At 42.7% G+C, this 26,851-nt stretch overlaps 1 long non-coding RNA gene across 1 annotated transcript; it reads left to right on the top strand.

The window, feature by feature from the left end:
• The first annotated feature begins 5,186 nt into the window (after positions 1-5,186).
• LOC109316132 lies at positions 5,187-23,191 on the top strand. Its single transcript, XR_002102718.1, has 3 exons — positions 5,187-5,272; positions 15,019-15,024; positions 23,181-23,191. It is a non-coding gene; the product is annotated as an uncharacterized LOC109316132 (long non-coding RNA).
• Positions 23,192-26,851: the final 3,660 nt, after the last annotated feature.

Raw genomic sequence — 26,851 nt, 5'->3', positions numbered from 1 at the left:
GCCCCACACCACCTGGGGAGCCTGGAGCCAGGGGCCGGAGTGGACCACCCTGGGCTGTGCTGCTGGGCTGGAGGGGATGGAGACCCTGGGACCCCCATGCCTGTCGTGTCTGAGTCGGGGTGGGGCATTGGATGAAGTTGCGGCTCATCTGGGGACTGCAGGGAGCAGGTGGTGGCTCCCACTACTACATGCATCCTGGAAGGCATGGGGGGCATGGGACAGGGTGGACTGTCACTGTGTGTGGGGGGTGGGGGGTTGCAGTAGCACTGGGAGAGGGACTGAGGGGGCTACAGTGAATTTTGGGGTGGCTGCACCCTACCCCCCGTAGCCCTCTCCTAGTGCTGCCACTGCAGCCCCAACCCGCAGTGGCAGCACATCCTGTCTCATGCAGGTCCAGGGGCATGCACCCCGCCCATGCCTCCCAGGGTGTAGCAGCAGGAGCTGAACCCCCCAGATGAGCTGCTCATGGCTTAGTCACGGCTTTATTCTACAGAGTAAAACATTAGGTATCCCTCAGTTTCAGTGCTGCATATGCCAGCTGTGCAGTGCTTGCCCCCCCACTTGCCCCAGACTGCTCCAGCCCCACTCCCTCCCTTACTGCTGCCTACCTGTCCCTCTCAACCCTGCTTCAGCTATCAGAAGCCTATGGCCAGGCTGCGTTGCAGCCCTACCACTGCCCCGCGTTTGGGGAGGCTAAGCCCCGTTAACCACCCCACTTCCACTGCCTATGACTAAGTATAACAGCTTTTCTCACAATAGGAAAAATATGATTTGGCTCAGTGTAAAGTCTTTTTCAGAAAAAAAGACAGCAGCCACAATCCTTAACTTCATCTGAATTAAGCAGATTGATATTTCTAACTAAAAACTAAAAAGTGTATTTCCCCTTGAGGGCTGGGGATATAAGTTCATCTCATCAATTTGGACAGAGGATTTTGTAAAAGAATCTGAATCAGGCAAAATTCTCATTAGGAGTTTGAAAATTAGGCTGCCAATCTTTTATTTTACTCACTTGTATAGGCCTTATTTTTGTCTGGAAATGGAGTAATTCTACAGAGTAAAACATTAGGTATCCCTCAGTTTCAGTGCTGCATATGAAAACTGTGAGAGCTTGGACAGGGTCTTTTGCAGAGAAATGCAAGGCAATGGCTTGGGCAAGGCTGGGTTGTGGTAACAAGACTGCTACTAGAAAATCAAACTCTGCTAATAGCTTGCAACCCATTAGGTGTAAGAGAGAGTGGAGCCCTGCGGTACCCAATACCAGACCTATGCCATAAGATAATAACAGTCTTCAACCTTCTACACACCTGAGCCTTAAAAACAAACAAACAAGTGATGGTTAAAAGTACTGGTAGAGACCTAACACACTCATTACATAAATGTAAGAAGACTCAGAGAACAAGCCAGAAAACCAAGTGACCTGGGGAGAAACCTACATTTACATCTCAACTGAGCCAAGTGTCACTAAAGAAAACAAAAGAACTAAAATATCCACTTCAAAGCAAAGCCTGTAAGAGACAAGAAAAGCCAAAGTGCGATGAAAACATCACTGTAAATATACCCTGGTTAACATGTTTCCCCTTTGATTAAGGCACATTTCCCAAAGCAAACATCCAATAACTTTCTAAAGTTTTATGCTAAATTAGTCTACATGACTGCTTCTAACCTACCTCACACCTATTCTCTGATCCTCCCTGCCTCACATTTGCATTTATTAATTAAAACATATTTCTCAAACTAGGCAGTCAATTTCTAAATGTTTATTATGCTAAACCAGTGTATTTTCCTAGAACTCATATTTACTGCATCCAACAGTCTCTGATCTTCACTATCTCCATAAGGCATTTGATGCAGCTATTTATTAGGCTCCATTGTTCAAATAACTACTGACAACTGGTATTGTGTGATCAACTTCCTAAAGGTATCTTATTCAGTCAATATCCATCTTATTTTATTCCAAACTGATCAAAAGCTTGCAAACTTCACAAACACACAAACAGGACACAATTGTAATATGTTAATTTTGGCCTTGCCTGCTTTGTTCGGACTTTGATTACCCAACTATCAAGAAGGAATGCTTTGAAGCTATACAATTAAAACAATATAAAAAGCAAGACAGAACTGCCACCAACATGTCTGTGCAGTCCAGGGAAGATTAAGAGGCATCCTACACCACCCAGCCATAAGTGAAGTATCCACACTAAGGCTGTACAAGAACTGCTTTCTGCATGCATTAGGTCAAGTTTTCTTTGCAGCTAAGATAATATAAAGGACTAACAGCTCATTTTATTAAGTACTGGGAAAGTCTTTTTCTGTCATTTAGTTTTGTTACTTGTTGGTAGTTATTAAAGCAAGTCCTTCTGCTATTCATCACCTGAGTGTTGTGTCAATTCATAAACCACTAGGTTAAAAATTTGGTTTCTAAGTGCATTCATGGCCACATGAAATGTTATAGCCTATATTATTTTCTGACCATGTCTGAGAAAGCCTTTTCCAAATATTCTCATAAGCCCAATAATTACAGAAAAATAAATGCACTTTAATTTCAATAGTCATAGTAATAACAGCAATAATAGATGACCCATATCCAAACTAAAATTCAGCAGTCCTTTCCACAACCTTAGAATTGCATTAAATTGGGAGCCCTCAGAATATCTTATATGTCTTATGGGAAAGGAGGACAATATAAGATACAATCCTACAGTATGTTCAATAAGTACTTTATTGCAGAAGGTAACTTGATAGTCTGGTTGGGAGACGAGGTAGCTGGCAAGAATCTTGGCTACGCGGTGTCTTCAGTTTCTACACTAAGATGCTTGTGCACATCTTTCAGATGTGTGCTCTTTCAATGTTTCCAAACAGAGAGACTTGCCAAATCCCATTGCACAGTTCCTTCCCCATGTCTTCAAAACAACTTGACTGCAGTAATACATAAAAAGGTAGTGCAGATCTAACATGTGAATTCTCTCTCATGTTGATACTGATTACAAAATTCTTGCTGAAGTGCAAACTCTTCTGCAAGAATTATAACTCCCTGTTGAATCTTATATAAGTGCATTAATTTGCACAACCCCAGCTTGCTTCATTGCTTCATTTTTTGCAGTAACATTAAGGACCATAACTATTTCACAAGCACTCACAAATGGATTTTTCTCTTGCATTTTCTTGTATTCCTAAGGACCATATAATAATAAGCTGAACACCCCTCAGGTGCTTAACATCAGATGAAAACTAATCTCTTCCTTTCCTCTTTCTTAGGTGCAAAATACCAACTGGATTAATCTATTGGAGTGTGTGAGAAGAACCAATTGAAGGGATACTAAGTTAAAAAGATGTGATTTGCTTTTCATTCTGAAAGGGGAGGTCATTGGTCATTCTTGTTTTTTGCAGGAATGAGTTCTACAGACTTGTCTTATCATAGATGAAAGCTCTCTGTCCTGTGCTCTCCTGCTTTCCCTGATGTTCAGCACATTCTAGTAGGAAGTTTGTGCTCAAGCAACTACACTTCATGTAAATAGCTTTGCTTATAAGGACAGTCTTTCAGTGGGGAGATTGTGTAGATGGCAAAACATCTGTTGATGGCCTGTTACTGAGCAGATTGGCTGCTAGATATAGTACCAGTTGCAGTTATTTCAGTGTATGCAGTTTCCTTCCAAACACAGTAAGTGATGATAATAAAACTTATAGATAGAGGTTACTATTGCAAAAATCACGATGGTCAGGTTTTGTCCCATAGACTGAGGTGCAGTCTTCTGCCTGATTACAGATGGAAGGATGTTTTTACTGTTACGGCTTTTGGAGCTTTTGGAAATATTGGGTAATCTACAGGGTCTGAGGCTGTGTAATGACTAAATAATCTCTGAGCAGATGGCCTTAGTACTTGGGAATTTCATTTAGCCAGCTAATTCTTCAGTGTAATTCCCACTTTAAGTTTGGGGTTAGTTAGTTGTTTTCAACTAGCTGTTGTTTCCAGGTTGCTGTTGGAAGAACTGGAATATAGAGCTGTTTACCTGTGATCTGAAGAATTAGTTGTTGGCAACAGCTAGGGCCAGTTGTTGCCTGCTTATTGCTGTCCTCATCTTACCAGCTCTCCCAGGTGCAACCTGGTGACACTGAATACCACACAGAAAAGGACTAAGCTGATCATGATGTGGAAAAACAATTCTGAATTCTGATCCCCTGAATTAAGTTGGAGACGTAATGTTTGAGACATTTGAGGATGTTTCCATTCAGTACACATTTTCTGTATTAGCCTGATATGAACATTTACAGAATTTTACACAGAAATACATTTTAAAGCATGCTATAAAAAGTCCTTAATAAATATTTAATGATCTAATTAAGTATTATTAATGCAGTGATTTTCATTTTTCAGATTGCCAATTCGCAAGGATTTTCTGCCCTCTAATATTTATTAAGAAGTATGTTTGTCACAATTATTTGCTATAAATATTCATAAATGTTGCATGAATATGCATGGTTTAAAATATAAATAATTTTAACTGTAATGACAATCCAGAGAGATTATCATGCATAAGTTACTGGTCATAGTACCTACTGAGGAATCATTAAACCATTTTGAACATTTTGTGCAGAGTTGCCAACTCTCCCTAAAGTTAAGGCTTGCTTTTAATTGCTTTAAAAAAAAGGGGCAAAAATGCTTGTCCATAAAGTCCATGAGGAAAATCCATAAAAGAATAAAAAGAAAAGAAAAGAAACAGTGAGCTTTCTGGACAGATGGAGCAGTGTAGTGCCAGGTAGTTTCTGAGTGGGAGTTCAGCACACTTCAGGGATCCCTTGTCAGGGTTTTGTGGTCATCCTTTGTAGTAGTCCCCTTTCCCTTTCCCAACCATGATTTGCCACTCTTTCCCTTTGACTGTTTCCTGTCTTTAATATCGGCTTACCTCACAAGTGAGCAGGGAAGGAGGTGGTGCAACTGGGACAGAGCTGCATGGGCAGGACATAGCAGAGGCAGCAGGTGAGGGATACATTCTATGACAGGGAGAGCAGGGCCAGTGGGGGTAAGGCTGAGAGGGTAGTATGATGTGCGGTGTGATTGGGGATTTCAGGGTGTGCGGGTTAGTAGGGGACCCTAGAGTGGGGGACAAATGGTATAAAACTATTACTGAAGTTAACCAGGATTGTCAACTAAAGACTTTTTAAAACACTGATAATCTGCAAACTTTTTACTATGGTTCATGTTAATCCCCTAAATTTGAACCAGACCCCTAGTACTGCCATCCAGGGCCTGACAGAAGGGTTACATTTACATTATGTCAAATATATATGAGTAAACACATCAGTAAAAAAGTTTAATTATCAGTAAAAAAGTTTGTAGATTGTAAGTAAAAATAACATATTTTCAGTTGGCAACTGATTTTGTAAAATAGAAAAATGATTTCAACCATAAGTGAAATGCAAAAGCATTTTAAATGGACTTTTATAGCCCTTTGTAGGTATGTGCAGGCTGCAAAATTGACCTACAGGCTGAATAGATATACAGGTCATGATGAACTTCATGCTGTTTCAACCACACTATTAGCAACCACACTATTAGCACTCCCTAAGGTAGCTAACTTATATATTTCTGTAGTAGCTGCACTCCCATCTGACTGTAGCATCAACAATCCTGATAGATGAAAAAGTATGATTGTCTCCATTTTACTGTTAGGAAAACAAGAAAAAATACATTTAAATAATTTATCCAGAAATAGGAGGTCTTGTGGACTCCATGTCAGACTGGTAACCAATAAATCTAAGTTCTAATCTTGTGTTAAATGCATACTTGCTTTATACTACTGAACATGCTGCTTAACTTTTATGAAGTTTGATTTTTTTTTTTCCTGCTCTGAAATGGAGGAAAAATGAAGACAATAATTTAGAAATTTCCTTTTAAACAAATCTTTCAAACAATTTTTGACAGGTTTCAAACACTTTCATTAAATAAAATTGAAACATTTCTTTTCTTCTTATTGTGTATTACAGAATAAAAATTGAAATGAAAATTTGTTTTGAAACAAAAATTCAAAACGTTTTTTCTGTCAAAATACGTCTTCAGTTTTTCTTTTGACTTAGTGGTTTGTAGATGTCATCAATTTTGTTGTGAATTTTTTTTTGTTGGATTATCACCCTATTTCCATGGGAAGATACCATGTTGGAAAATTCCCAGTCAGACCTAGTTAATAACCCTAAAGGTTAACCCCCGCCATTAGAATTCAGATTAGAATTTAGGCCCTCCTGGCCCTCAGCCACACTATGGATTGGGTCATATATTTTGGAGGGAAAGCTTTGTTTAAGTTTTTTGAGAAAGTGATTGTTTGCATTTTCAGTCATTTACAATAAATTTTAGACTCCCCAGATTTCTCAAAAATCTAAAATTCAAGTGGTGAAAAATCAGAAGGGAAAAAAATTGGTGAAAAATCTTGTGCTAATTTGGAATGCTCTGAAATCAGTTTTTGCTTGGTGGTTATAGAAATCTTGACCTGGATCCTGTAACGCTGTATGTAGACTTCTTGGCAATTCGAAATCTTATGCCTTTACCTAGAATCCCATCAGTGCCTTGTCTACTTTTTTTGGACTTGCTCTCCCTCACAGACATGGAGATTCAGATTAAGACTCCAGGATTCCTTTGTGTGTCTTCCAGTCTGAGGCTTGCCAAACACTATGTAATTAATGGTAAAAAACCCTAAAATAAAATCTGTGTTGAAAGCAAATTACAGTTAAAAAGGAATTTGAAAATTTATTCACATTATAATTGGTTGAAAGCAGAATTTACAGTAGAAATGTCATCTTATCTGTAAATATAGTGCTGCTACTCTGACATACACTGAGAAGTTTGAAGAAGTATAATATATATTTAGTAACCTTAATTTAACATGGAAGGGAGTTAATTCTTATAGCATTAGGCATTTTATGTGTTGTATAATTGAGCAGTGTGATTATCACAGCATCCATTATCTTATTATCTGAAGATCTATTTTTGCTTTATGCCACATACATATAGAGCTAAATGATGTCTCTTAGGAAAGCATAACTATGCCAAAGTAGAAGTGGTTAGTGCATTTGCAGGAAGCATTTGTAAGGACAGACATCTTTTACGAGCCAAGTGGTGAGAGGTGAGCAGTTGGACTTGTTCACTTAAAGAAAACAATAATCTGCACTTGTCATAGCATTCATACTGACACTTTGCAGTCTGCAGGAGAATTATGGTCCTGGCCTTCCTCTTGTCTTATGGAGGCATATTCCCTTGAAGGAATAACCATCACACCTTGCAGTTCCTACTGCCCAGAGAGAGTCAGGCTGCCATTAAACACATATTTACCTAGGGAGAGGGGCTCACACTACTCTCTCTCCACTGTACCGTAAGAAGGCAGGGAATGCATAATTTGACACTGCACCCTTAGAGGATGGCTCTTAGTTTAGTTTATGTTTTAACTGTATTCAGCTTAAGCTGTTAAGAGATACAACAGAACCTGAACCTTTGAAAGCATTTAGTCACTTTGCCTAGCCTCAATTTTTTTCACATCCAAATTGGGACCTCTTGGGGAAATCAGGCCCCTTTAAAGTTACCGAGTTGGAACCCAATATTGCTAGTTCCTGTGGAAAATGTATCTCTCTGTGGCATTATTCTGAGGTTTCTGGTGAGAAAAATAACATCTGTGCTTACCATTGTGTTAGTTTATCCAATAAAAATGTACTTTTGTAGGGATGGTGATCTGCTAACATTAACTACAGGTATTCAGTACTCAATATTGCTTCCCAGGCTATCAGTCCAGAAGTGAATTACTATTGTCATTACTTAACAGTTTTGAAAACAGTAAGTGGCCCATGATTCCATCCACAGTATCAAATCAATTAATTTTTAAAACTACGTTCCTGCTGCCTACAATTTTTCTTGATCTCTTTAAGAACTGAGTAGATTTTTTTTTATGGGACCTCAATGGAATTCAGCCTACAAAAACAGCAGGCTTGTTTCAAAATAGTAAGGGATTGTAGAGGTCAAGGTCTCTGGAGCAGGTGAGAATCTGCCCCTATATATATGTAGTGTCATTAAAAAAAGAGTTTTCCTTAAGTATAATACTGGCAAGGGTTAAGTCTCTTATGGTTTTGACACTTGTATAATGTTGATTGATTTGAATTACTATATATCTTTGAAAAATAACTTCAGTACATCTTGAGTAGCTGTTTTTGTGGGGTTTCTTGCTGCAAAAGTCTATATGTTCATTTTAGGAATATTGTGAATACATGTGGTATTACATAATTAGATAGTGATGACTCTACTGGAGCTGTTATGCTCTGTCGAGTCCATAATACCAATTTTTAAAACTCTTTAAAAAAAGATGCACACAATAGAAACTGTGAGGTGAATAATACATCTTTTTATGAGTTTCTGAATTATATTTGCATAATTTCATTTTTAAAAGTCCATAAATACTTATTTACATGCAAGTCCTTGATATTATGATCTGAACCTATTAACTCCCATGAACCCTAATGAGAATTAAGGAACTTAAAAATCAAGGCACTGTTGCAGGAAAAATGAAGATGAATGTATATAAATGGCCACAAAACTGTGACAGGAAGGAACAAAAATAAGATACATTTTAAAATTAAAGCTGACATCCTCTTCTGAATACATCCCGCTATGCCTAGGGATTGCTGAACAGTGGGAGGTTTGTTATTGGTTTTTAAAGTGAATTCCTTACTCTTGAGAGGTGCTAGACTGATAGCAATGGAATGCGATGTCTTCTTTTATAATCCACACACCACATCAAGTGAAGGGCGCATGGGTGCTTTCAAGCGTCGTTGCATTGAATGGGAGCTTTTCCTTCACAATGCATCTAGTGCTAGGTCTACTCATTTCATAGGCTCCAAAAGTGGCATCAGCAAAGGTTTCCTCTACATTGCCCTTTCATCCTTTCTAATTCTTGTTTCATAGGGACCAGCTTTAGGGGTTAGAGGATAATATTCTCTCCATTCCTGTTCACCCATTCATGTCTCTACTGAAGGGGTGAATGGGTGCAAGCTAGTATGTTCTGAGTTGTAGGAAATGTGTTCACAGTATCACAAAGCTCTCAGTTTAGAGGTGATATCTTTTATTATATCAGCTAAATAGTTGGTCTAATAAAAGCTATCACCTCTGTACCAACAGCTTTGTGTATCTCTGTTTCTCAGACCAACACAGCTACAACATAGACCCCTTCACAGTATCACATCATTTCAGATAAGCCATGAAAGACCAGTCAAATGCTGATGATTCTTTCTTGTTAGCACACTGGACAGGATTGAATCAATGGTTAGGAACTGAAAGGTTCCCTTCAGTTTCTTTTTAACCAGCCAGTCTTTTTTGATGACCCTTGTGTCTTAAAAAAGTGCTATATAGAACCAAGATACATAAAATACACATCTCCTTTAAGTAGATTTCTGTCCTTTATGGAACTCTTGCATAAACCTACCTGTGTGCACTATTTCACAACAAACAACAAATGAACAAATGTAAAAATCACAATATATGCATGTCTACATTATATCGCTCTTTGGTAGTGAATATGCTACTAATCAGCTTTACTGTCCCAGGTACTCTTAGTATTCCAGGTAGCAGCAGATTGAATCTACCTTCTCTGGAGCCTCTGAATGGATCCAACACACTTGTGCTATTTCTTTTCCCTAGTGGACATTCTGAGCAGAATGCATGCCTCTCTGGTTGAGAGAACAGTAATTTAATTTCCCCTCACCCTCCTAGTTCCTGGGAAGCTGGACCAATGTTTTGCTTTTACCTGTCTACCAGCATAAGAAGCCAGAGCTGACACAGCTCTGATGAATCAGTGTTTTCAATAGACGGTCTGTTTTGAAGCTTGCCCCCATTCACAGAGAGTTTTCTTAGAACACACCTCTGGGCCTCAACTATTGCACTCAGACTGACATGGTTGCTAGGACAGAATTCTTCTCTTCCCTCAAACCAAGTAGTACATTCAATGTGGCTGCCAGCTCCACTATATCCTCACTGAGAGGGTCTCACTGACCTTCCGAAGATGGATGCATTTTGTAGCATTCTCTTCCACAGAACAAGGGGAGTGACATTAGGGGTTGCACGCCATTCTCTTCCAACCCACCCCTTACAAAAATACATAACTTCCTAGCTAGCTAGGCAGGATAGAGTAGGATGCACATAAGGATGTTAGCTGTGTAAGTGCTACTTAGACCCAATTACTATTCTGCTTTTGAGATGGACACATGTCAATTTCACACACAAAAAACCCTAAAGATATTTCAAATAAAAGTTCTTCATGTAAAATAACAGAAAACATTTAACCAGTTTTCCACAAGTCCTAGTCAAACATTACAGATAATAGTATCACGGAAACATAGAAAATTAGGGTTGGAAGGGACCTCAGGAGGTCATCTAGTCTAACCCCCTGCTCAAAACAGGACCAACCCCAACTAGATCAAATGGTAACAAACTCCTTCAGGACTGTTTCAGGCTGGACATAAGAAAGAACTTCTTTATAGTCCAAGCCCCCAAGGTCTGGAATAGACTGCCATCGAAGGTGGTTCAAGCACCTACTTTGAGCGCCTTCAAGAGAAATTTGGATGTTTATCTTGCTGGGAGTCTATGACCCTGCTGACTTCCTGCTCCTGGGGCAGGGGCTGGACTCAATGATCTTCAGAGGTCCCTTCCATCCCTAATGTCTATGAAATCATCCCAGTTCAGCTTTGTCTAGCTGGTTTTGAAAACCTCCAAGGATGGAGCTTCCATCACCTCTATGGGTAACCTTTTCCAGTGTTTTACTACCCTCCTAGTGACAATTTTTTTCCTAAATCTCCCTTGCTGCAACGTGAGACCATTGCTTCTTCTGTCATCTGCCACCATTGACAAGTCTAGCTCCATCCTCATTTGAACCCTACTTCAGGTAGTTAAAGGTTGCTATTAAGTCCTCTCTCAGTCTCCTCTTCTCTAGACTAAATAAGCCCTGTTCCCTCAGTCTTTCCTCATAAGTCATGTCCCCCAGACACCTCACCATTTTTGTCACCCTCTGCTGGACTCTTTCCAATTTGCTACCAATTTTCCTCTTGCTACCAACATACCTGGAGAAACCCTTCTTATCCTTCACATCCTTTGCTAGCTGCAACTCCAATTATGCTCTGGTCTTCCTGAATTCATCCCTGCATGCCTGAGCAATGCCCTTATATTCTTCCCTAGTTATTTGTCCAAATTTCCACTATTTATAAGCTTCTTTCTTTTTTTTTAGTTAACATCTGTTGGAGCTATGAGAATAGCTTGTTCGGGATGACTTGAAATGCAATTTAAAAAACTAGGTGTTTTAAACAGAACAGACTGGTTTAAGTAACACTTCAAACTTCAGTCTGCATCTGAAATAGAAATCACTGTAATAATTATCACTGTAGTGGAATCCTGTTAACAGTGATTCTTAAGGCATCGAAACACACTCCCCTTTTCCCTCACCTTGACAGAGCACTTGTTTTTGGTTTATTATACTTCTATTCCAACAGACAGGAACTGGGGAAGAAGAGGCTAACTAGAGTATGCTCTTCTTTGAGTGTCTTTTAGGAAGCCTAAGCTCAAAGGAGTCAAACTATCTAGAGATGAGTTGAATCACACTGCAGGAATGATAAAATAATATTACCTTCTATTATCTGGGTCACCTGGGTCAGACTGATGTATCTACTACAGTATTCTTGACTGTATCAGAAGTGATTTTTTTCCTTTTCCATGACTGGAGTAGCTTTTCTTATAACATGTTTTCAGGTTTGTAATTCTCTCAAAGGTAAACATATTGGAATGATTTATGTTTAATCCATGCATTTAAATTATATATATTTCATTTTTTCTTTTCCTGAGAAAATACAGAAACCAGATGTGGTTTCCTTTATATGAGTTCAGAACAAGAAAGTTCTATCTGAAAGTACTTCTGGGACATTACAAACTGAATACCATCCAGATGATTTTAAATGCAATCTGGAATATTGAAGATGGTAGGTGTAATGCTTCATATGGGTTTTATTAATTCTACTCTGTGTTGATGATGGCTTCTGAAAGAGGAAACTATAACACTTAGATATTGAAATAATTAAAATTATGTCATAATTCTATAACCTGGGTCAGGTTATAGAAATGGCTAACTCTGATTCTTTAGGAGTATCTCTCTTAAACATGAAGCATGTTAATAGCCAAGCAGCTAATTCATTATAATGGAATTTGAAAAATTATGTAGCACCTTCGCAGCCCGATTAAGGTTACTATTTTAATGAATATGAACATTGCTATGCAGATGTAATACGTTTCCCACCTAATAAAAGAATAGATCAATTTCTCATTCTTTATTAAAAAGGATGATTTCTTTGCAGGGTTGCTGAGAGTTTGGGGCATCTATAGTTCTTGAATTAATTGCTCTTAAAAATAATCCAACTACTGCAAATACGTTTATTCACTATTTTGCTTAACCAATGAGAGAGAATTTGATATATAGAGCAGGAAATAAGAGAGAGACTGACTTGTTTTCACACAACATGTGGGAACTCTTGAATCATTTTTGTGAAATTTGAATAGACCCATTACTTAAATATCAGTATAAGAAAAGCATGGGAGAGAAAGGGATTTCTCCTTAATCTTGAGCTATAATGTTAAGTTTCAGCTCTATCACCTTTCTCTGTGACCTTGTTAGATTTCTTAAGCCAGTTAGGTTGAGTTCTCGAAAAGTAGACCTTAAAGAAACACCATGTGGTTCAGTAGATGGCACTCTTCCCTCAAAGTCAGTATTGAATCAATGCCCCAGCATGGGGCTAGGGGACATAGCTGCTTTTCTGAGGAAATGTCAAACCCAAGGCCCTGGCTTTGTGAGCTCATTAAAAAATCCCACAGTCCTTTGATCTGTTTTCTTTTTTTTTTTTTTTACAAACTATCTCCCTAACCTATTTATGATACTGCTGGTACTCTGATCACCTTTGTTCATAGGTATTATCATTAATATCCTGGTCCCAAAATTCCCTCTTCCCCCTTATTTTGATCTGCACAGATCACTGTAGTTCATAGATGAATTGAGCCTGAACTGGCACAGGGGTGGGAGGCTGGAGTGCAGATGCCATAGACTTGTTCTTGTAACAGTCTCCTTTTCCTTTAGAATTACAAACAATTCTATCAGCCTTTCTTTGTAGTCAGCATCCAAGATGCAGCAGGCAAAACAGTGACAGCTTTTACAGGACAACCTCTAATCCTAAGGGCATCACCAAGCAGTACCTTCTATAATGATACTACTGCATTAAACACAATATACAACAGGTGGTTACTGTTGAGCCCCTTAGCTGAGCCATTTGACTTTACCCTGTACCGTTGTAGAAGACATTGTTTTGATTATAGATCAATCCTACATATAAGCTGATTGCACATCTTTAGATTCTATTTTAGGAAATGCAACTTTTTCCTTAAGTTAATAACTATGAACAAGGACATGGCACATGGAATGAAAGAAGGACTAGGGACAGGAAGGGTGGGGCCCATGACTCCAGGACCCAGGTGACTGGTGGCAGGAGGAATACCTACCCACACCATCACTGGGGGCAGGAGGGGTGGTGGGGGGTGGGGAGAGAGTGGACCAACTAGGATCATGGGGCCCAGAGTACAAGCACAGGCTTATCCCAGACACTGCAGTCCTTCCCAGTACAGCCATACCTGCAGCAGTCCTGGTATTCTGCAGGCCCCCAAAGTAGTGCTGGGGGCCTGAAATCCCTACTGCAGCATGAGACTTTTGAGCAAAAGGGCTGACCACAGCTGACTATCCCACTGTGTAAGACTGTTGTGGGGACAGAGCATGGAAACAAGGCATGAGACCCTGATGTCCTCCTCCTTGTCATGCCTGGGACCTGTAGAAGAGCTGGTCTCCCCGCCAGGACTGTAGTTCTGGTTGTCAGGACCACTCTAGCCCCAGTAGGGAAAGTGACCTGCTAACCCCTGTGAGGCACCCCTTGAGCACCCTGTGGTCAGGGTGTCTAGAGAGGGACACTAGATCCAGGGCTTGTGGATAAAGATGCCAGGGTCTCTTGCAAGATGAGGGGCCCATCATTCCAGTAATGGAGCTGACTCCTGCTAAGTTCCCACCTTTACCCTGACTGCCCTCTCAGCAGTAAACTGGGTTGGAGATCATCAGCTTGTCCTCCGTCTATACTAAGTTTTACTTGGTCTTCATTCCAGGGATTTAGGGAATTGGGGCATCTATTCTCCCTTTCTTTTCTCTCCCCTCCCCATCCCTCAAGTTGCCTCTTGGTTTCCATGTAGGGTGCTGCCTCACTGTCGAGACCCTGGTTTTCTACCCTAACCATTCTTCCAAGTTATCTCATTCCTCTTCCCGTCCCTTCCCTCCTGCCCGCATCCCTACTTCATTTGCTAGTTTTGCACAATGGAAAGAGGGACTTAATAAAAACTGTTGAATGTTAAACTTGTTAAAGGAAACTATTCTGCTAATGAGAAAAGGTAAGCTTAGGTGGAACTCTTTCCAGTAATATATTCTTCTGCATCAGTTGTTTCCTCTGGCTAAAGCTGGTATCCAGGTGGTTGTACCTTACCCAATCCCAGCCCCCTTGTGAAGCCCGCTGGAAAAAAAGCAGCTCCATGAACCCCATACCTGGGAAAACTGTGACAGGAGGCACTTGGTGCACAAGTCTCTGCCCAAGGCTGGTGTTCAGCTGCTCAGAGTTTCCAGCCTCCTGAGCCCCTCCCACCCTACTCCAGGTGTCATCCCACTTCCCTGCATGCCAGGAGATAATCTTTCTGTACTTCCCTGATGCCTTGGCCAGGGCACACAGCGGCTTGGCCCTAATCTCTGCAGTCCCTTGGCATGCCATGCTTCCTCAGCACAGTGTACCTCCTCCACCTAGGACTTATTAAAAAATTTTCCATTGGTGCCACAGAAGCTGTGGAGAATGCAAGTGGTAGGGATGAACTACAGGAAATACTCCTTAGTCCTGTTGAGGTGTCTGCCCATAGCCCTGCAGTGTGCCTTGAGGCAGCTAAAGGTGCACTCCACAGTCATGTGGTACCTGCTGAAGCGGTAGTTAAATGCTCATTCCTGTGGTCCAGGTGCCCCATGTAGGCTTCATGAGCCAAGGGAGGAGTGTGTTGCCCAGATACCTAATAAGGAGGAGAGGGATGAGGACTCCACAGATCTTGATGCTGGGGGGGCCTGTGGGCATGCTCTTCTCTCTCTACCAAATGGGTGAGGGTGAAATTGTGGAGGACCATGGTATTGTGGGTACTGCTCACCCAGTTAGCAAAGATGCATGTGAAGCAGCCATAATGGCCAATGACACCCTGTAGCACAGGGTTGGGTAAAATATGGCCCGCGGGCTGAATCCAGCCCAGCAGGCCATTCTATACAGCCTGTGGGGCCCCTAAAAAAATTAGAAAATTAATATTTATCTGTCCCCAGCTTTTGTCAGATATGACAGGAAGTGGGGGGGTAGGACCCAGGGGAAGCCATGGCAGGCTCCTGCAACAGCAGAGCCTGCCCAGTCCCACACCACTCCACCCCACCCCCCCAGCTGGAAGCCCCTGCCTAGCAGGGGCTTCTGGCCCGTGACCCTTTGGCTGTTTGTGCCTGTGCTGGCCTGGAAAATTCAGGTAAAAGAGCGGAGCGGGGGGCAGGGCAGGACTGCAGGGATCGTCCCATTCCTCAGGGCCAGGCCAGCACCTGCTGAGCCTCACAGTCTGGCTATGCAGCCACATGGTGCAGAGCAGCTGGCGGGTGGGCCGGCAAGTGAGGAAAGTAGTGACAGGGAGTGGAAGTGAGTGAAGCATTCGGCCTGTGCCAGTGTCATGGGGCCAGCACTGGCAGGCCCTAAAGCGGGGCAGCAGGAGCACGGGGTATGGGCTAGCCGGGGTCCATGGATCTGGGCTGGGATGCCAGCAGGGAGGGAGGGGAGCTGGCTGACAGTTTGTCCACTGGGTTGTCCTTTCTTTCAATTAATTTCCTAGCATGCTATATCATGCACTCATAATGATAGTCCTTTTTTTTCAAATTAGGGAAGCTTTTTTTAACCTTGAAAGGTTTTTTAAATACATTTTTAAATCCTATTTATAACACCAGGAAAGTGTAAAGGGACTCTAGTATGAATGAGAATCATGCTTTACTTTTTTCATTAAAAGAAAAATTCTGTGAAACTCTGATAAGCTACAGATGTATTTTACCTAGGGTTGATTTGTTATGGAAAATTTGTTTCAATTAGAACAGTGACTTCTCACCCAAATATGTTTTTGTAATTGTTAGTGGAAAGTGCAGAATCTACAGAAATTCAGTTTCATGAATTGCTCATAAGCATAAATTGTTCAGACAATACATCTCTACTTCCTCCTTGGGCATCAAGCCAGGCAATTCACCAACTGAGATTTATTTTCTATTATTTAATTTTAATTGAATGTGCTGCTAGAGCTACAAAGCACAATCACTGACTTGGTTGTAGAGTATTTCCTGGGGAGTCATGACTTTAAACATCCTCTTAATACATCAACAGTTCCTGCCCAATCCATCTCTCTTTCTCATTTAGCTTTTTTGGGAACGATTCTGCACCAACCCAACTGAATTCTTGGTTCTCATATTGTTAGTCAGAGAGGCACAAATTCTCTTACAGCAGTTTCCCCCACACTGATATATTGCCTGCAAAGCCCCAAGCCAAATGTTCAAATCATGAGTCAGCCTTCCAAAACCAGGAAATTTTAAAACACAATAACAGTTAGGTTATTTTATTTACCTTTGGTTTTCTGAACCACAAGAATTCATATTTTCACACTTTTCTCTACAAACAGAAATGGCAGCTGGGATGACTGGGATTTGAGCATTAACCAAAATATACACTACTGTGAGAGTTGTCATATGCTATCACTGAATTTCAGGCTCTGTGTAGAGTCAGAACATCAGTCTAAATTTCATTGCGCTTGTCTAAAAGAGTGGAGTTTGAGGAGTCTTGCTATGATTATGAGAGCAGGACAGACATGAGCAGTGCATTGCAGATTAAATTACTTCTAGGCTTAGTTCTTTCTATACCTTGTTTGCCACTGTGGGCAGTGAGAGGAATCACCCACCTCCACTTCTTCATTGACGATTCTGAGGTGGCCCTGTAGGGTAAGCAATCTTCTGTCACAGTGCTCTCCCATCTAGTTTCCTTTTCGGAGGGAAGGGTGGATGAGAGAAATCCCAAGACCTTTCACTGGGAGTTGGGAGCAGTATACAGATCTTGGAGCTCCCCTTCCAGAATCGGGACGATACCAGTGTCATGCTACCAGCTCCTCGTTAGGCTTGCCCTGTGAATGGAGATTACTGCCTAAATTGTATGAAAGATGAGGGTGGGCTTTTCTGGAAAATTGGTTACTCCCACAATATCAGAATCCACTCCTTAAAATCAGGCCCTAAATGCACTCACTGCATTTGAGCAGGTTTCCAAGTGCAATTCAAGTTGCTAGTTTTGATCTTTGTAGCCCGTTCTAGTCCTGTGTACTTAGAAACTGCTTCTCTCTCCCTTCCCTCACCCTGCTGCTCTCCTGTGGCTTCCCCCAGCTTTGAGTACTCTCCGATTCACCTGGAGACAGAGCTCTTACTGAGGAGTCCTCAGTGCTGACATGGACTCCAGGCTCAAAAAACTGGTATGTAAGGGACTGTGAGTTTTTCTAATAGGATAAAGAAATAATTACTTGCTACCTGCCAAAAAGATCACAAGAGATTGAAACTGTGTGTGACTATTTTAATTCATTTGAAACAGGTAGGTTTGCTGGACATTAGTGACACATTGCACTTTGCAGAGTAAGGTTTCATTTATAATTTCATATTTTTTCTTACATTAACAAATGGCCAAATATATTTATTCCTTTCCACAACATGTATCAAAGAGCTATTTAATCATAATGCAGCAATCATAAATCTGGTTTCCTTAGTGATTTCCCTTGTGTGTGAACTTTGGTTTATGTTGAAATTCTTCTCTTTGATGTATCAAATTGTTTGTTCTTTGGGGAAGATTGGTGGGCTCAAGTGTCAGAATAATATATTTGATGAGACTCTTTGAAACAGAAATACTGTTGTGATTGCTTAGAAGATACATCTTGAAGAATTGTACATTTATTGTATTGGGCCATAATTGTAGGCTAAGGTATCTCTTCAGTTTTATGCACAGAGTTGGAAAGAAATGTCTGCAGACATTAACAAAAACTCTCTTGTAAGTGTATGAAAGGAAGAGGAGTATAATTAGGTAATGTTTACAACAAACTAAAGCTCTTTTCATGGAAAATACTTGTGTGTGATTTATTTTATCATAGAGAAGCTGCTACACATCAGTATCCACACAGTTCTTGATGGAAAGGGACCTTGATCCAATGGCAAGGAGGCCAAGACAATTGGAGAGCTTGTTCTGCTGCAGCCTTCATTTGTCTTTGCAGTCACTGAAATTCTAATGTCCTCTTCCACCTGCTTTGCTTTTGAGGACTTGTAGACCCATGGCTGGGGGCTGGACAGGCTTATTAGAGTGGTGACCTGTACTTGTTATGTCACAGGACCCTCAGAAGATATGTTTGGCTTTTTGGGAGGGAGAGCATTATCATCTGCTGTCCTCACCACATCCTAGTGAAGCTACCACTGCGTGGTCTGTGGCTGCTTATTTATCAGAGTTATCCCTGCTTCTTTCACAGCTAACCTTCCTGAAGGTCATTCCACTATCCACCACCTATGGATTCACTGGGTAGCAGCACAGCTCTGCCAACAGAAAAAGTGGAAGTGGCAGAAACAACATGTCATGGTCTAAACCAAGAAACCAGAGCCACCCAACTCTACATGGAAACGTGTACCTGAGTTGCAATAGAATCTGTCAATCCTGGATTGGCCTTGTCATTGGCGACACATAGTGGGTGCACATGGCTGCACATACACCCCCTGGGATTGGCAGCTCATCCCCTGCAAAAAGCGCCTCCTATAATGCTGGCAATGCCTGTGGGCAATCTCTGCTTGTCCCCTGCCCCGCCGCTGACACCACTGGTGGCATCTGCAGGTGGTCCCCTACCACTGCTGGCTGTTGCTGATACTGCCAGCGGTGTCTGCGGGTGGTCTCCAGCCTCCTCCTCTCACTGCCGCCAGTGCTGTGGCTACCTGCGGGAACTCATCACTTGCTGCAATCATGCTCCTGCCACTGACAGTGCCACCGCTGCCTGCAGGAGCTCACCATGCCCACTCCAGCCTGTGGGGGCATGTAGCGTTCATGTCTTTGTCAACCATCTTTGGACCCACAAATGAGCCAGCTATGGAAGACAATTCTCCTTGACTTTGAGGGACTGCAGTCAATGACAACAAACTGTGAAGCATAAATTTCATTCTTGCTAGGACTTTTCTCTGCAGGGATTCTTACTTTTATTTTCCTTTGTCTCTAAGAGAGAGAGGACCCCAAGTGCTTTTGTATTATATAAAGAATCAAATGTAAAAACAAGTCAGCAAAAACAAACCCTCATCTCCATGAAGGACTGTAGCAGCAGACATCATGATAGCTGAGAAGATGTGCCCTACATTCATATTCAGGATGCTAGAACATTTCCTCCATGTCTGTGGGAGCCTAAGTAGAATAATTTTACTCCTTCTGTTCCTGTTTCTAGTTCTGCAGAAGCTCTGTATGTGAACAGCAGACTTTGGTAATCAGTGCGTTAACAGATCCAAGCAGAAGAGCATGAAGATGGAGAAAGGCTGTTCTACTTCCCATAAACTCACATAAATTCTTATTGTGTTTTCCATTGCATTCTTCTTCAGCATTAACTTTGGCAAAAGTCTCTTCCTGTTTTCTGACATCAGGGAAGACCAAGGAAATTTGGCCTCAGTATTCCTGTTAGACGCAGGGATTTCATGAGTAACAGAATCTGGGATTTGCAGGGTTGCCTAAAGCAGTGTTTTTTAAACATCTTAAAGTCACAGGACCCTTTTATAAAACTTCTGCCATGGAACCCCCACCTCTGCCTTGAAGACTGATGTGGAGCCAGCTCAGCAATGGCAGTGCACTGCCTCCCAGCCCACTCTGCCATTACCTCTAGTCTTTTTGTGGAACCCCTGATGACCTATTGTGGAACCCCAGGGGGCTCCATGGAACATAGTTTGGAAACCACTGGCCTAGAGTGCTGGCATATCCACAGTACTGTGTGCTGTGCAGGGCTGTACAGACCTTCTTACTCTGACTTAATCAGCTGAGAACATCATGGGTCAGCATTCTGGTGGCACATCTACACTGCTTCACTGTAGTGCTAGAAGGAGGCACAGTGAGTCATAATACACCTCCTAAAAGTAGAGGCGACAGACCTGCTATCTGGAAATCGTAAGCCTGTGTCTGTAAACTCTTTGTCTTGGACAAGCTTATTGTTTCATGCCTAGTGCTATACTAAGCACCCTAGCAGATGTTACACTTAAGATGCAATTAATATGTTAGGCTGTAAATAGTAACCCAGACACACATTCAAGTACTTAATGGTGTGACAAAATGGGAAACCAGTCACAAAAATATTCCACAAAAGCTATAAAACATTTTTGTGACTGTTTTCAGAGGGCATGTCTACACAAGATGCTTACTGCACATTAGCCTAATAACACTGCATAGTAACATGGTGGTTAAAAATGTGCTAATAGCCTCCTGCACGGTGTTATTAGGCTAATGCACAATAAGCATCACAAAATAACTATGCTGGCACTACTGTCAAGTGACTCTGGTTACTGCACATTTAGTTAGTACTTTATTAAGAAAGTACTGAATTCAATGTGCTGTATCTAAGGTGAATTAATGAATGTGTAGATGTGGCCAGAGTGCCTTATATTGAATATGTGGTAGATTAGAGACAAATTGGAGCTGGTTCCAGACTACGGTGAAGTCCCAGAGCTGATTGTGGTTCCCTGCCTGGGAACTGCTTCATAGAATCATAGAGCTGGAAGGGACCTGTCAGATCATCAAGTCTGGTCCCCTGCTGTGAGCTGGAAGTTATTGGGCTCAGATAAGTTTGACAAGGTGCCTGTCCAGCCTCATCTTGAACACCTCCAAGGAGGGTGACTGCACCACCTCTGCTGGGAGTGTGTTCCAGATTCTGGTGACCCTTATGGAGAACTTTTTCCTCATAGCCCACCTGAATTTACCCTCTATTAGATTATGCCCTTGTCCTCCCTTGAGGTGCCCACCCCCCAGAATATTTGCTCTCCTAGTTCTTGATGTTCCCTCCCAACGTACTTGTAGGCAGCTATCAACACACCTCTCAGCCTTCTCTTCCTCTGGCTGAACAGGCCCAGTTCCCAGAGTCTCTCCTCATAGGGCCTACCCTCCATGCCCTTAACCAAACAGGTGTTCCTTCTTTTTACCCTCTCGAGTTTTTCCACATCTTTATTGAAGTGCAGTACTCCAGCTGGGACCTCACCAACACTGAATAAAGAGGAAGAAGTACCTCCCCAGATCTACTGGCTACATAGTAGCTGATGCATGCCAGAGTTTTATTGGCCCTTTTGGCAGCCTCATCACACTCTTGGATCATATTCATCTTCTAGTTGATCGTGACCCCTAGGTCTCTTTTAGATGCTGTGCTAGCCAGTAGTCCACTGCCCATTGTATATTTATGCTGGGGGTTATTCCTACCCAGATGAAGGACCTTGCATTTCTCCTTGTTAAAACTCATCTGATTTCATTCTGCCCACAAATCCAGTCTGTCAAGGTCATCCTGGATCTTTGCCCAATCCTCTGGTGTGCTCGCATTCCCCCACAGCTTGGTATTGCCTGTGAACTTAATCATTCCACTTTTCACCCCCTCATCCAAGTTGTTAATGAATGTATTGAATAGCTTTGGTTCACATCAGGCTGTGGGCACCTGGATTTCAGTTTGCTGATGCAGGAGGAGTCCAGGATCATGATCCCTGGCTCCAGGTGCACCGGTAAGTAGTAATGATGCCATTGAGATCTGGTCCCTGATTCCGGAATTGCACATTCTGCCATGTATGTGTGGCATGATAGGAGGCACAGTCATTGGAATTGAGGAGCAGATCTCATTGTGCCATTGACACTAGGTTTACCAGGGGATGGAGACCAAAGCCCTGAGGTAAGTAGGAAAGTGGGTGACCTGGAGGAAGAACAAGCAGGAGGGGACAATAAGGGAGGTTTTCTCATAATTCCTGAGAAATCAGGACAATCAGCTAGTTACCTTAGGTGCCTGTACATGAATACACAAAGCCTGGGAAACAAGCAGGAAAAATTGGAAGTCCTCACAGCCACAGAACTATGATGTGATTGGAATAACAGAGACAGTAGCTCTTGACTGGAGCACTGTCACGGATGGGTAAGAACTGTTCAGGAAGAACAGGCAGGGAAGAAGAGGAGGAGGATTTATACTTTATGTAAAAGAGCCATATGAAAGTCTCTGTGTTAGGGTCAGAGGGGAGAGCAATAAGGGTGATGTCATGGTGGGGGTTTGCAGTAGACTATCAGACCAGGAGGAAGTGTTGGATGAGGCTTGTTTCAAATAGCTAGCAGTAGTTTCCTGATCACAGGTCCTGGTTCTCATGGGGTACTTCAATCACTCTGACATCTTCTGGGAGGGCAATATAGCAGTGCACAGGCAATCCAGGAAGTTTTTGGAGAGTGTTTGGGACAACTTCCTGGTGCAAGTGCTGGAGCATGGCCCCAACTAGGGGCTGTGCTCTTCTTGACCTGCTGCTCAGAAACAGGAAAGAATTGGTGGGGAATGTATTAGTAGATGGCAACTTGGTCAGCAATGACCAGGAGATGATTGTGTTCAGGATCCTGAGGAAAGAAAGGATGGAGAGCAGCAGAGTAAGGACCCTGGACCTCAGAAAAGCAGACTTTGACTCACTCAGAGAACTCGTGGGCAGGATCCCCTGGGAAGCCAGTTTGACGGAGAGATGGGGCCAGGAGAACTAGCTGTACATTAAAGAAGCCCTACTGAGAGTGCAGGAACAAACCATCCTGATGCACAGGAAGACTAGCAAAGCTATGGCAGAAGACCAGCTTGGCTTAGCAATAAACTAAATCACAAAAAGGAAAAAATGGAGACTTGGACAAACAACTATGGTGGAGCATTAAAGTATTTTTGGGCATGCGGGAAGGCCAAAGCACAACTGGAGCTGCAGCTAGCAAGGGGTGTGAAGGCTAACAAGAAGAGTTTCTACAAGCATGTCAGTAACAAGAAGAAGATCAGGGAAAGTGTGGGTCCCTTATTGAATTGGGAGGCAACCTTGTGACAGAGGATGGAGAAAAGTCTGAAGTACTCAATGCCTTTTTCACCTCAGCCTTCACAGGCAAGGTCAATTCCCAGACTACTGCACCAGGCAGCACAGTTTGGGAGGAGGTAAGCAGCCCTCAGTGGTGAAAGAATAGGTTAGGGACTATTTAGAAAAGGTGGACATATACAAGGGCAATGAGCCAGATGGGATGCACCCGAGGGTGTTGAGGGAGTTGGCTGATGTAATTGCTGAGCCACTGGCCATCATCTTTGACAACTCATGGCAATCAGGAGAGATCCTGGATCACTGGCAAAGGGCAAACATAATGCCTATATTTCAGAAAGGGAAAAAGGAGGATACAGGGAACTACAGACCAGACAGCCTCATGTCAGTGACTGGAGAAATCATGGAGCAGTTCCTCAAGGAATCAATTTCTAAGCACTTGGAGGGGGAAAAGGTGATTAGGAACTGTCAGCATGGATTCACCAAGGGCAAGTCATGCCTGGCCAACCTGATTGCCTTCTATGCTGAGATGACTGGTTCTGTGGATGTGGGGAGACCAGTAGATGTGGTATACCTTGATTTGAGCAAGACTTTTGATATAATCTTCCTTAACGTTCTCATGGGCAAGCTAAGTGTGGGTTGGATGAATGGACTGTAAGGTGGATAGAAAACTGGCTGGAGCATCAGGCTCAGATGGTCATAATTAATGGTTTGATGTCTAGTTGGCAGCTGGCATCAAGTGGAGTGCCTCAGGGGTCAGTTCTGGGCCCAGTTTTTTCAATATTTTTATCAACAACCTGGAAGATGTCACCCTCAGCAAGTCTGCAGATGACACCAAACTGTGGGGAGTAGTAGATATGCTGCTGGAGGGTAATGCTAGGATTCTGAGAGACCTAGACAAATTGGAGGATTGGGCTGAAAGGAATCTCATGAGATTCAACAAGGAAAAGTGCAAATTCCTGCACTTAGAACAGAACAATCCCATGCACTGGTAGAGGCTGGGGGCTGAGGGGCTGGGCAGCAGTTCTGCAGAAAAGGGACCTGGGTGTTGCACTGGACAATAAGCTGAATATTAGCCAGCAGTGTGCCCTTGTTGCCAAGAAGGCTAACCAGATGCATGAGTAGGAGTGTTAGCAGTAGATTAAGGGAAGTGATTATTCTTCTCTGTTCTGCATTGGTGAGGCCATATCTGGATTACATTGTTCAGTTTTGGGCCCCCCACTACAGGAAAGATGTGGACAAACTGGAGATAGTCCAGCAGAAGGCAACAAAAATGGTGAGGTGGCTGGGGGATGTGACTTATGAGGAGAGGCTGAGGGAACTGGGCTTATTTACTCTAGAGAAGAGGAGACTGAGAGGGGATTTAATAGCAGCCTTCAGCTACCTGATGTGGGGTTTGTAAGATGTAGCTAGACTGTTCTCGGTGGCAGATGACAGAACAAGCAGCAACAGTCTCAAGTTGCAGCAAAGGAAGTTTAGGTTAAATATTAGGAAGAATTTTCTCACTAGGAGGTTACCCAGAGAGGTGGTAGAATCTCCATCCTTGGAGGTTTTTAAGACCCGGCTAGACAAAGCCTTGGCTGGGATGATCTAGTTGGGGATGGTTCTGGTTTAAGCAGGACGTTGATCTTCTGAGGTCCCTTCCAGCCTTAATTTTCTATGATTCTATGCTTACATGAATCCGTGCTACACAGCATTAATCTAGTACTCTGTTTTTGGAGGTATGAGAGTGAGGATGAGATGATTCACTGTGCCACTCCCTGTGAAGGTGCTGATGCAGGACACTCATGACTTTAGTGCTCTTTTCAGTTGGCGTTTTCCTGTTGGTTTTCACGTGGAAAGTCCTCATATGTGCAATGTGATATGAACAAATAATAGCAGTTACCTGGCTGTGTGTTTTGTGGATCTACAATATTAGCTTGTATGCATATAAATTGATATACTATTTGATTTACAGTAGCTCTTGAAGACACTGATCAGGATCAGAATTACTGTGTTGTATCATATAATATACTTACTCTTCTTCTTTGGCAGTCCTTCACAATTGAGGATGATTGTCTTTCATGAATGTCTTATATGTGCGTCAAAATGTGGCTTAGGAGGCCAATCTGGGATTAACAGGCTCTGTTGCAATCCAGGCACGAATTTCCATGTGGGGTGCGTGGCTCTAGATTCTTGGTTTTGGTTTGCAACTGGCTGTTTTTGCTGCTTCTACTTTTCCATTTCCTGTTGTCATCATAAGATTTCAAAGCATTGAGATCCTTGCACCAGACTCTTCCTCCATTTGAGGTTATCCTGGCTGATAGTATCACATGAATTGATGTCAATGTTGCATTTTTTTAAGTTGGTTTTGAGGACTTTGTTGAAGTGCTTTCTCTTCCCTCCTCTTGACCGTATGCCTTAACTGAGCTGCAAGAATAAAAATTGCTTTGGGAGTCTGTTGTCACACGTTCGGATGATATAGCTGGCCCAGCATAGTTGTTGTTGGATGATCATTGCCTGGATGCTTGTGGTGTTTGCTTGTGAGAGTATGCTAATATTGGTGCATCTACCTTCCCACAGTCTTCAGAGGATCTTCTGCAGGCAGCATTGATGGTACTTCTCCAGTGACTTGAGGTGTCTCCTCTACATTGTCCATCTCTCAGCTCTGTACGATAAGGTGGATATCACAACCATAGCCCCTCCAGAACCAGGGCTGCTCACAACACAGCATCACCAGTTCTTCCAGTCTGGCTTGAGAACAGGTACAAGGCCCTGGCAACACTGGAGGAGAAGGCAGGAGAGGAGGCAACCAGAGAGGAGGCAACTCCACACTCTCCATGCTCTGAACAGGCAGAAGAAGCTAAGCAGTCCTGGAGGAGAAAACGTCATCATAGACAACTCCATCCTGAGAGGTATGGAGGGCCCCATCTGTTGCCAGGACCCCTCGACACGCAAGGTCTATTGCCTATCCAGAGCAAAGATTCAGGATGTGATGGAGATGATCCAGGCCATGTTCCAGTCCACCGATTACTACCCAATGGTCCTAATCCATGTGGGGACTAATGATGCAGCCAGGAGAAGCCCTGATCACCTGATGGAGGATTACCATGCTCTGGGAGGGGTGTGCTGAAGGAGATAGGTGCACAGGTGGTATTCTCTTCTGTCCTAGCAGTGAGCGGACATGGAAGATGGCATGAGACGTGCATCGCAGAGACCAACTGGCAGCTTCAGGAATGGTGTTTTTAGGCGGCCTTTGGCTTCCTTGACAACGACCCGCACATCACGATGAGACATGCTCAGATGGGACGGGCTCCACCTTTCCCCTAAAGGTAAGCATATGTTCTCTTCTAGGTTGGCAGATCTCCTCTGGCAGGCTTTAAACTAGGCTTGTCGGGGGAAGGGGAAGATGACGGAGGAGGAAGCCATGGACCGCTAAATCAAGCAGCACTCACAAGTACAGCCCAACCTAGACTGACGAGCAGAACATATACACAGATAAGCAACAGGGGACAGGGCAATGCTGAGATTAAGGGGCCAGTGCACACATCCACAGGAGGCCTCAAATGCCTCTACACAAATGCTTGTAGCATGGGAAACAAGGAGGAGGAACTTACCCTCCTGCTAGCTGACACCAA

This window comes from Crocodylus porosus, unplaced genomic scaffold, assembly GCF_001723895.1.
Source record: "Crocodylus porosus isolate Cpor-Errol unplaced genomic scaffold, CroPor_comp1, whole genome shotgun sequence".
Classification (NCBI taxonomy): Eukaryota; Metazoa; Chordata; order Crocodylia; family Crocodylidae; genus Crocodylus; species Crocodylus porosus.
This window is presented reverse-complemented; position numbering and strand designations above follow the sequence as displayed.